Below are 10,667 nucleotides of genomic sequence, written 5' to 3' on the forward strand. Positions count from 1 at the left end.
GGTGTATGATCTAACTTGGCAAGGTTATATTGCTCATATCATGCGTATGGTGTCTCGCATTGCTATGCCATTTGATTAGTTTAGACATGCTTTGTGTGAATGCCACCTGTTCAGTGTCTAATTACCATATATGTGAATTATGCATTGCCATCTTGTTGCAAGACATTATATATGTGAATTATACAATGCTATTTTGTTGCAAAGGCATTATATATGTGAATTATGCAATGCCATGTTGTTTAGCCAATCATCATGTATGTGAATTATATCATGCTATCATTTTTTTGTATTACGTGTTCCATTTGTCGACAACGTTTGTATATACAACTACTCTTCCTGTGCATCAGCCATTTGAAGCGGTGATGGAAGTATCTGGAGTGAAAACAAGGTATTCGGAGCAGACAATGCTACCTGCTGAAGCAGACATCTTGCTGGCTACAGAGAGCTCCTTAGAGGAGGATTCAGAGACTGATGACCAATCCTATTTCCCCCCTGAGGTCTATGCTCAAACTTGGCAGGGTTATATTACCCATGTCATGCATGTTGTCTTGCATTGCTTAGTTTTTACATCATATATAGATTGCCATCTGCTTACTTGCTTACTATATAAATCATATATTTGAATTATATCATGCCATCATGTTTACATAGTACATACACATCATCTATCTGAATTATGGCATGGCAACCCATTTAATAAAGACATCATATAGTTATATCATCTCATCCTGTTTAGTGTTTACAGTCATCATATTTAGAATTATGGCATTCTATCCATGAATGTATGTGAATTATGGCATGCTATAACACCCTGGATACAACTTTCCATATTCGTAACTCCAACTCTTGCCTTTTCCGGAGATGCGATATGATATTTTTCTTCGTGGTTGGGTTTTTGTCATTTGTTTTGCATTTTGTTCATGGCGTGCATCTCATCTCATAGATTCATGAACATTGCATCCGCATGTTTTCATAAAACTCTTAGTCCGCTCGTAGCTGTCGTTCCTCGCTTCTCTCCGTTGCATTCGTTGACCGTTTCGAGACCAGCCGTGTTTTTGTTTCCCTCTTGTCAAACCACCAAACCTCTCTGCACAGCCGCCGATCCCCCCTCGCGCACGTCTGAAACCTGCCCGGAACCCGACCCGCTCAGTCATTATCGTTGAGTTCAGATCATCCCCAAACATCTATGAAACATCTCCGTTTTCTTATTTGGACTCCCTACCTATTTATTTCTCGGCCGTCCGATTATGATCGGAGGGACCAAATAGTCTCACTTTAACCATCTACTATATACATCTGGACAAACCCTAGCCCTAGCTATCCCATCCATCAAATCCTCCGCCGGCGCCACTCCACCAAATTCCCCTCGGTATCCATCCCCAACCAGCCAACCTCTCTCCCTCCCTCGTTTTCAGCATAAGACCAACCAGAGCGCACCCGATTCAGATCCTCTCCCGCCTCCGACCACCTCCCTGGTTTTGCGCCGCCGACCAACCACAGCCGCCACCTCCTCTGTTCCCGAGGCCCGAGCAGGAGCGCTCGACCTCGTCTCCTTGCCATCGCCCGAAGTCTCCCCTCCTTGCTACGCGAGCTGCACGTGCGCAGCAGCCACTCAGGCACCAGGCCCCCGCTCCCGTCTGGATCGAGACCACCGGCAAGTCTCCCCACACCCGCGCGTCCTCTGCCTCACGGTCGTCTTCACCCATGGCCAACCGCCGGAGTTCCAGGTCGTCGCTGCTTTGCGTTCCCTGCTCCCTTGTATTCTCCATCCCGTCCCCCTTCCCTAACCTCTCTGTAATGCCCGGCCTCTCTCTCGCCAGGTGCAGGAGCAACGGAAGCCCCGCCATGGCCGCGCCTGACCTGCTCCATTGCGCCAAGCTCCACCGTCGCCGTCCCGTGCGCGCCTATGGTCTTCGCCGCCCCGGATCTAAGCGCCCCATCGCTTCCTCCTTGTCGCCGCTCGCGTCGCTGTTAGCCGTGTCGTCGCCTGCCAGAGTTCCTACCGCCGCGTTCGTCTTCTCCAGGCGCTCGTTCCAGCCAGGAGCCAGGAGACGAGCAGCTCGTTCCCTCCTCTGTATCGCTCGCCCCAGCAACCGCCATGCCCGGCCCCCGTTCGCCTCCATGCCGTCTCCGTCGCCAAGCCGACCTGCATCGAGCTCTGCTTCCTCTGCGACGAGCAAGAGCTCGCTCGTCCAGCGCCTCTGCTAGCTGCGTTGACCCGATCCGGCCTCCTCGTGCCTACGGCTGGGCTGCGTCTCGCCTCCGCGTTGCGCCAAGGCCAGCTCGCGCCAGCCTCCCCTTCGCCAGATCTGGCCCAACCGCTCCTCTGCTTCAGCCCGGCAGCGCCCTCCCGGCCTGCCTCTTCCACCGAGCCGGCCCAAGTGCCATGGTGAGCAGCCCCCCCACTGTTGGCCCAGCCAGTTTCGGCCCGACTCTTGTGTTTTTTCCCGTCTGCGATTTGTCTTTTTATCCAGGAATTAATGTTTTGCAGAAAAGACCCTCAAGTTCATGCATTAATAACTTCATAACCGTGCATCGGATTAAAATATTTTAAATATGTAAGATGTTTAGAATTTTGTGTAGATTAATAATTTCCAACTTTTACCCATGTTAAAATTGTTTAAATGTGATGTTTGATTAAATTTGCATAAATAGCATGTTCAAATGATTTATTTCATAACTAAATAACCATAGCTCGGTTTCTAATAAACTTTATATGTAAATGGGGTGGAAAAATGCCTAGTTTAACATGGTGCACTCATCTTGCATGTTTAACAACTCTAAAATATGTTTTAGGGCAGAACAGTACCAAATTCATAATTTGCATATGGGGATTTTCAGGAATTGTTGTTTGTTGTTCCGGCCTCATTTAAACTTGCCTAGATAGGTAGTTTTCATATGCTTCACCTCTTGCCATGTTTAACAACATTTAATATTGTTTGGTAGCTTATACGAGATTAAACTAAATATGTCAATGTGGTGTTTTGTCAATATGCAACTCGGTGCATATTGAGCTCCACTTAACTTGTAGTATTGTTTGTTGCACTTTGCCATGCCATGCCTCATTAAACCGGACATGCATCATACTTGTTTGTGCATCATGCCATGTTTATGCTTGTGCATTTACCATATTGTTTGTTTCTTTCCGGTGTTGCTTCTTAGTTCCGGTAATGTTGCGATTGTGAGGATTCGTTCGACTACTCCCGTTCGTCTTCTTCATGGAGTCGTTCTTCTTCCTTGCGGGATTTCAGGCAAGATGACCACTACCCTGGATCTCACTACTAGCATTGCTATGCTAGTTGCTTCGTTCTATCGCTATGCTGCGCTACCTATCACCTGTTTATCAAGCCTCCCAAATTGCCATGAACCTCTAACCTTTGACACCCTTCCTAGCAAACCGTTGCTTGGCTATGTTACCGCTTTTGCTCAGCCCCTCTTATAGCGCTGTTAGTTGCAGGTGAAGTTGAAGATTTCTCCATGATGGACAGGATTATGTTTGGGATATCACAATATCTCTTATTTAATTAATGCATCTATATACTTGGTAAAGCGTGGAAGACTCGTCCTTATGCCTGGTGTTTTGTTCCACTCTTGCCGCCTAGTTTCCGTCATACCGGTGTTATGTTCCCGGATTTTGCGTTCCTTACGCGGTTGGGTGATTTATGGGACCCCCTTGACCGTTCGCTTTGAATAAAACTCCTCCAGCAAGGCCCAACCTTGGTTTTACCATTTGCCTCACCTAGCCCTTTTTCCCTTGGGTTTCCGGAGCACGAGGGTCATCTTTATTTTAGCCCCCCCGGGCCAGCACTTGTCTAAGTGTTGGTACGAACCAGAGCCCTTTGCAACGCCCCCTCAGGGAAACTTGAGGTCTGGTTTTAGTTGTACGGATTGCTCATCCGGTGTGCCCTGAGAACGAGATATGTGCAGCTCCTATCGGGATTTGTCGGCACATCGGGCGGCTTTGCTGGTCTTGTTTTACCATTGTCGAAATGTCTTGTAAACCGGGATTCCGAGTCTGATCGGGTCTTCCTGGGAGAAGGTATATCCTTCGTTGATCACGAGAGCTTATCATGGGCTAAGTTGGGACACCCCTGCAGGGTATAATCTTTCGAAAGCCGTGCCCGCGGTTATGTGGCAGATGGGAATTTGTTAATGTCCGGTTGTAGATAACTTGACACCAGATACGAATTAAAATGCATCAACCACGTGTGTAGCCGTGATGGTCTCTTTTCAGCGGAGTCCGGGAAGTGAACACGGTTTCGGGTTATGTTTGACGTAAGTAGGAGTTCAGGATCACCTCTTGATCATTGCTAGCTTCACGACCATTCCGTTTGCTCTCTTCTCGCTCTTATTTGCGTATGTTAGCCACCATACTTGCTTAGTCGCTGCTGCAACCTCATCACTTTACCCTTTCCTTATCCCTTTAAGCTTTGCTAGTCTTGATACCCATGGTAACGGGATTGCTGAGTCCTCGTGGCTCACAGATTACTACAACAACAGTTGCAGGTATAGGTTATGCGATGATCATGACGCGGGAGCGATGTTACTTGTTTTGGAGTTCTTCTTCTGCTTCTTCTTCGATCAGGGGATAGGTTCCAGGTCGGCAGCCTGGGCTAGCAGGGTGGATGTCGTTTGAGTTTCTGTTTGTGTTTCATCCGTAGTCGGATGATGCTCTTATGTATGATGATGTTGTATTCGTGTGGCATTGTATGCCTCTTGTATGTATCCCCATCTATTATGTAATGTTGATGTAATGATATCCACCTTGCAACCACCTTGCAAAAGCGTTTCAATATGCGGGTCTATCCTTGGTGGGACCTTCGAGTTCCTTTTGGATAGGGTCGCATATTGGGCGTGACAAGTTGGTATCAGAGCCTCGACCGACCATAGGAGCCCCCTTGATTGTTGGCCGTTGTTGAGTCTAGAAGAAAACTATTTTGAATCTTAGGATTATATATATCGGAGAGTAGGATTTCTTTTTACTCCTCAGCCCCTTCGTCGCTCTGGTGAGGTCTCCTGACGTAGAAGTTTTGACTTTCCTCTCCTCAAATTTCACTAAAAAAAAGTATTTTAGGATCACGCGGGTATCTTGGAATCGTTCCGATGGTTTTGTGACGAGAACATTGTTCTTGGTGCCTCCTGTCTGTTATGTGGCATTGACCCGGGGAGTTGAGCTCCGAGGTGTTGTCGTCACAATTTTATCGTTGCAGTTCTGGAATACCTGAGTTTTGCCGACATCAAAAATCTCTTTTATGCAGTTGTTGGTGAGATAACCTCGACGTCACCCAGTATTGGGGAGTTCGGGAGTATAGCCATAGCTCGTATAACGGATGCTTTTCGAAGGTTGAGGTACACGATTTCCGGCGTTTTCTTGGTTATGTGTTGACGGATGGATACAGCTGGATGTAGGAATTGTTAGTTTGGGTGAGATATATTGCTTCCCCTGTATCCCCAACACCAGATTGCATAACCAGAAAGTTTCGGGAGTTTATAGGTGGGAATTCAACTAGCTCCTAGAATATTTGTCTGACAGATGCATGATATGGATTTGGGTAAATCTCTATCATATGTATTTGTTCCGGCTTATTCTGCAAGCCAAATCCTTTGTTTTGTTTTATTTGTGGTATTCGAGTTGCTTCGATGTCAAATGTTGAATCCATACCTTCCCTAAATGGTGTTCTCATATTTCTATGGGAGTGCTAATCCTTCTTGATCACTGAGGTTGTCATGTTAATTCTTTTCCAACCGGCGTGCTTCTCTTCAAGTGGATCCAATCATTTCAACATTTGCGAGATCAATTCTAAGTTTTCTCAACGGTGTTTGTTTCATCTGTCCCAAGTTGTCTTTGTTTTCCCGCCCTCCCACCCTTTTTATTCAAGGACTCATATATTTTAATTAAGTATCCATTTACTCATGTGAAGTCTCTTCATTCTTTTCAATCAATGCTCTGATCCGGTGATCCCTCGTGAAGATGCTCATGAGCTTCAAGTTCATCATTCATCATTCTTGTATTCTTTTTCGGTGGATTTTACTCAAGCTTTCAGTGTTGATCATATCCCTTTTCCTCATTTCAAATGCTATCCCATGCCGGTGCATCTCATAATCGTTCACCTCTCTCTATTCGTACCCGGAGTGTTGAAGATATCTCAGAAGATTCGTGTTTTCCATTCCTAATCTGTTCAAGATATCTCGAGGTTGTTATCTCATTCAGGCCATTTAATTCAACCGGTGCAATCTCTCTTTAAAATCATTTCCAACGGTGTTTTCTTTTGAGTGGGCCCTAACCCACATGTCTTTTCCCAGGATCTTACCTGACTCTTCGACTTATCAGGAGCGATTCTCAAATTCATTTCCAAGTTTGACGTAATAATGAATTTTCTTCAGTCACATGCCTTCTCCAAGATCTCTTTCAAATTCTATTCATTGTTGGCTCAACCTCTTCGCTTTACATTCTACCAGAGTACCTCAGTAATTTTGGTGGTTCTCGTCATCATTCTCAGTGTGAAGAACGAAGAAGTGTTTCCTCTAAATCTTGGTCCATTCTCTTGAAGATTCATGGTTCTAGCTTCATGCTATCCTCATAATTGTTTTGATTGTGAGATTTCTTTTCTTACCATCCGGAGCATTTCATGAGTTGTTTCCATTTCTTTCCTCCGAAGGCCATCATGTCATAATTCCTCATTCTTAGTCTTCAGCTCTTGTTCTCCAAATCTTACCGGTGCATCGTTCAAATACCCTCTAATCAGTTCATGATCTGTTTGTTCTCTTGTATCTAAATCCCCTCAAGTATCTTCATTCATTTTCCAATTCTTCCCGGTGAATTGTGCCTTTGCTACTTTCATTTTCAATTCTTATGGTGGTTTGTTCAAGATTTCACTTCCTTCGTTATCATATCAAATATTCGTTGTTTCCAAATCCCACCGGTGATTCCATCAATATCTTCTCAAGTTTACGCTATATCCCTCTTAATCCTTTCTACGAGAATAAGTAGTATGCCAAATCCATTGCTTGTCATCAATTTAAATTGGTGAAGGATACGCATAACGTAATTCTTATTATTGTTTCAAGTGATCTAGTTTCTTCTTTCCAGAGTTGTTCATCATGTCACATTTCTTGGTTCGAGATGTTTCATCTTTTCGTTTCCGGAGTTCCAAGTTTTCTCGGTTATATCGTCGCAAAGCTCCATCTAAATCATCGCAAGGCTTCACCTTGTGTTTTCAACTTCTCTTTCTTTCTATCATCCTTTCATTACCGGAGTTCTTCATGGAGGCTCTACATGGTGGTTCGTCAAGGATTCTTTTCATTCTTCAATTGTTCTTCAAGATTTCTCTCGAAGTTATGACCCGCTAAGCTATACACTAAAATAAACATGGTGTTCAACACATGTTTTGTTTTGAGGAGCTCAAGTATTCTTCTCCTTGCATTTTCAAGTGCAATTCCTTCTACTTTATCTTTTGAGGTGGTGTTATATCATTCTTGACAATTTCCATTCGTGCTTCGTGATTCACATGTTGTTAAGAATGAGGTATTTTAAATCCATCAATCTCTTCGTTGGAGTATCTTGGGTTATATTTCACCTAAAGGCCTTCCCAAAGGAATGTTGCTAATTGTGGTGCTTATTAATGACCCAAGTTCTCCAATTATCCTCTTGGTGAAAGAAGTTTCTCTTATCTTCATTGATCTCAACCAATCAATTGTTTCTGTTAGTGGTCGGTTTTTACCTCATCATTTTGAGATGTTTGCCATAAGCCCACAACAAGCTTGTTCTTTTCATTGTTGGTTTTCCAACAACTCCGTTCTAACCTTCTTGGAAGGGTGCTTTCCAAGTTCTTTTGTGGCAGAAGTTGGCATTTTCTACTCCATTCTGTTATTCCAATGATCTATCTTCTATTCTTTCTCCCGGAGACATTGTGATGTTGCTCTTTTCTCTCATCTTCTCGAATTGAGGATCATGTTCTTTTCGTGCTTATCCATTTAACCGGAGTGTGGTGTCATCTCTTCAAGTTCTTTTCATCTTATCAAGTTTTGCCTCTCTTTTCAACCGGAGTGCTGTCTGAAATCCTTCTTACCCATTATGCCATTCTTTCAATAGTTCTGGAGGCAGTGTGTTGTTGATTTCATCAAGTATCATCTCATCTTCTCAAGTTCATATTCTATTCCTCCCAATTCCAATCGGAGTGATGTCTTAATTGATATTTGTCATTCCTTGTACATCTCGTTTCAACCGGAGTGCTTGCATGTACTTCTTGTCCATTGTAACCCTTTTCTTATGTCTTTCAACCCCCAAGGTTCACATGGTGTTCCTTGTTTCTATTTTCTACCGCAGTACTCTCAATTGTGTTCATCTTCGTTGTTTTCTTTCTTTCATTTTGCTCAACCTCTCAAGGTTCATGGTTTCACTCGTTTGTTGAAGAAGCAACTTAGTTTACCTCTTATCTTCCTCTGCCTTTTCCCTCCGGTGCCATTCTAGATCTCGGGACGAGATCCTCTCGTAGTGGTGGAGTGTTGTAACGCCCCGGATACAACTTCCCATATTCGTAACTCCAACTCTTGCCTTTTCCGGAGATGCGATATGATATTTTTCTTCGTGGTTGGGTTTTTGTCATTTGTTTTGCATTTTGTTCATGGCGTGCATCTCATCTCATAGCATCATGAACATTGCATCCGCATGTTTTCATAAAACTCTTAGTCCGCTCGTAGTTGCCGTTCCTCGCTTCTCTTCGTTGCGTTCGTTGACCATTTTGAGACCAACCGTGTTTTCGTTTCCCTCTTGTCAAACCACCCAACCTCTCTGCACAGCTGCTGATCCCCCCTCGCGCACGTCTGAAACCTGCCCGGAACCCGACCCACTTAGTCATTACCGTTGAGTTCAGATCATCCCCAAAAATCTATGAAACATATCCGTTTTCTTATTTGGACTCCCTACCTATTTATTTCTTGGCCGTCCGATTATGATCGAAGGGACCAAATAGTCTCACTTTAACCATCTACTATATATATCTGGACAAACCCTAGCCCTAGCTGTCCCATCCATCAAATCCTCCGCCGCCGCCACTCCACCAAATTCCCCTCGGGATCCATCCCCAACCAGCCAGCCTCTCTCCCTCCCTCGTTTTCAGCATCAGACCAACCAGAGCGCACCCGATTCAGTCCTCTCCCGCCTCCGACCACCTCCCTGGTTTTGCGCCGCCGACCAACCACAGCTGCCACCTCCTCTGTTCCCGAGGCCCGAGCAGGAGCGCTCGACCTCATCTCCTCGCAACCTCCCGAAGTCTCCCCTCCTTGCTATGCGAGCTGCACGAGCGCAGCAGCCGCTCAGGCACCAGGCCCCCGCTCCCGTCTGGATCGAGACCACCGGAAAGTCTCCCCACACCCGCGCGTCCTCTACCTCATGGTCGTCTTCACCCGTGGCCAGCCGCCGGAGTTCCAGGTCACCGCTGCTTTGCGTTCCCTGCTCCCTTGTACTCTCCATCCCGTCCCCCTTCCCTACCCTCTCTCTCATGCCCCGGCCTCTCTCTCGCCAGGTGCAGGAGCAACGGAAGCCCTGCCATGGCTGCGCCTGACATGCGCCATTGCACCAAGCTCCGCCGCCGCCATCCCGAGCGCGCCTCCGGTCTTCCCCGCCCCGGATGCAGGCGCCCCATCGCTTCCTCCTTGTCGCTGCTCGCGTCGCTGTTAGCCGTGTCGTCGCCTGCCAGAGTTCCTGCCGCCGCGTTCGTCTTCTCCAGGTGCTCGTTTCAGCCAGGAGCCAGGAGACGAGCAGCTCGTTCCCTCCTCTGCCTTGCTGGCCCCAGCAACCGCCGTGCCCGACCCCCGTTCGCCTCCACGCCGTCTCCGTCGCCAAGCCGACCTGCATCGAGCTCTGCTTCCTCTACGACGAGCAAGAGCTCGCTCGTCCAGCGCCTCTGCTAGCTGCGTTGACCCGATCCGGCCTCCTCGTGCCCGCGGCTAGGCCGCGTCTCGCATCCACGTTGTGCCAAGGCCAGCTCGCGCCAGCCTCCCCTTCGCCAGATCTGGCCCAACCGCTCCTCTGCTTCAGCCCGGCAGCGCCCTGCCGGCCTGCCTCTTCCACCGAGCCGGCCCAAGTGCCGTGGTGAGCACCCCCCCCCCACTGTTGGTCCAGCCAGTTTCGGCCCAACTCTTGTTTTTTTTCGTCTGCGATTTGTCTATTTATCCATGAATTAATGTTTTACAGAAAAGACCCTCAAGTTCATGCATTAATAACTTCATAACCGTGCATCGGATTAAAATATTTTAAATATGTAAAATGCTTAGAATTTTGTGTAGATTAATAATTTGCAACTTTTACCCATGTTAAAATTGTTTAAATGTGATGTTTGATTAAATTTGCATAAATAGCATGTTCATATGATTTATTTCATAACTAAATAATCGTAGCTCAGTTTCTAATAAACTTTATATGTAAATGGGGTGGAAAAATGCCTAGTTTAACATGGTGCACTCATCTTGCATGTTTAACAACTCTAAAATATGTTTTAGGGCAGAACAGTACCAAATTCATAATTTGCATATGGGGATTTTCAGGAATTGTTGTTTGTTGTTCCGGCCTCATTTAAACTTGCCTAGATAGGTAGTTTTCATATGCTTCACCTCTTGCCATGTTTAACAACATTTAATATTGTTTGGTAGCTTATACGAGATTAAAC

Source organism: Triticum dicoccoides, chromosome 3B (genome assembly GCF_002162155.2).
Source record: "Triticum dicoccoides isolate Atlit2015 ecotype Zavitan chromosome 3B, WEW_v2.0, whole genome shotgun sequence".
Classification (NCBI taxonomy): Eukaryota; Viridiplantae; Streptophyta; class Magnoliopsida; order Poales; family Poaceae; genus Triticum; species Triticum dicoccoides.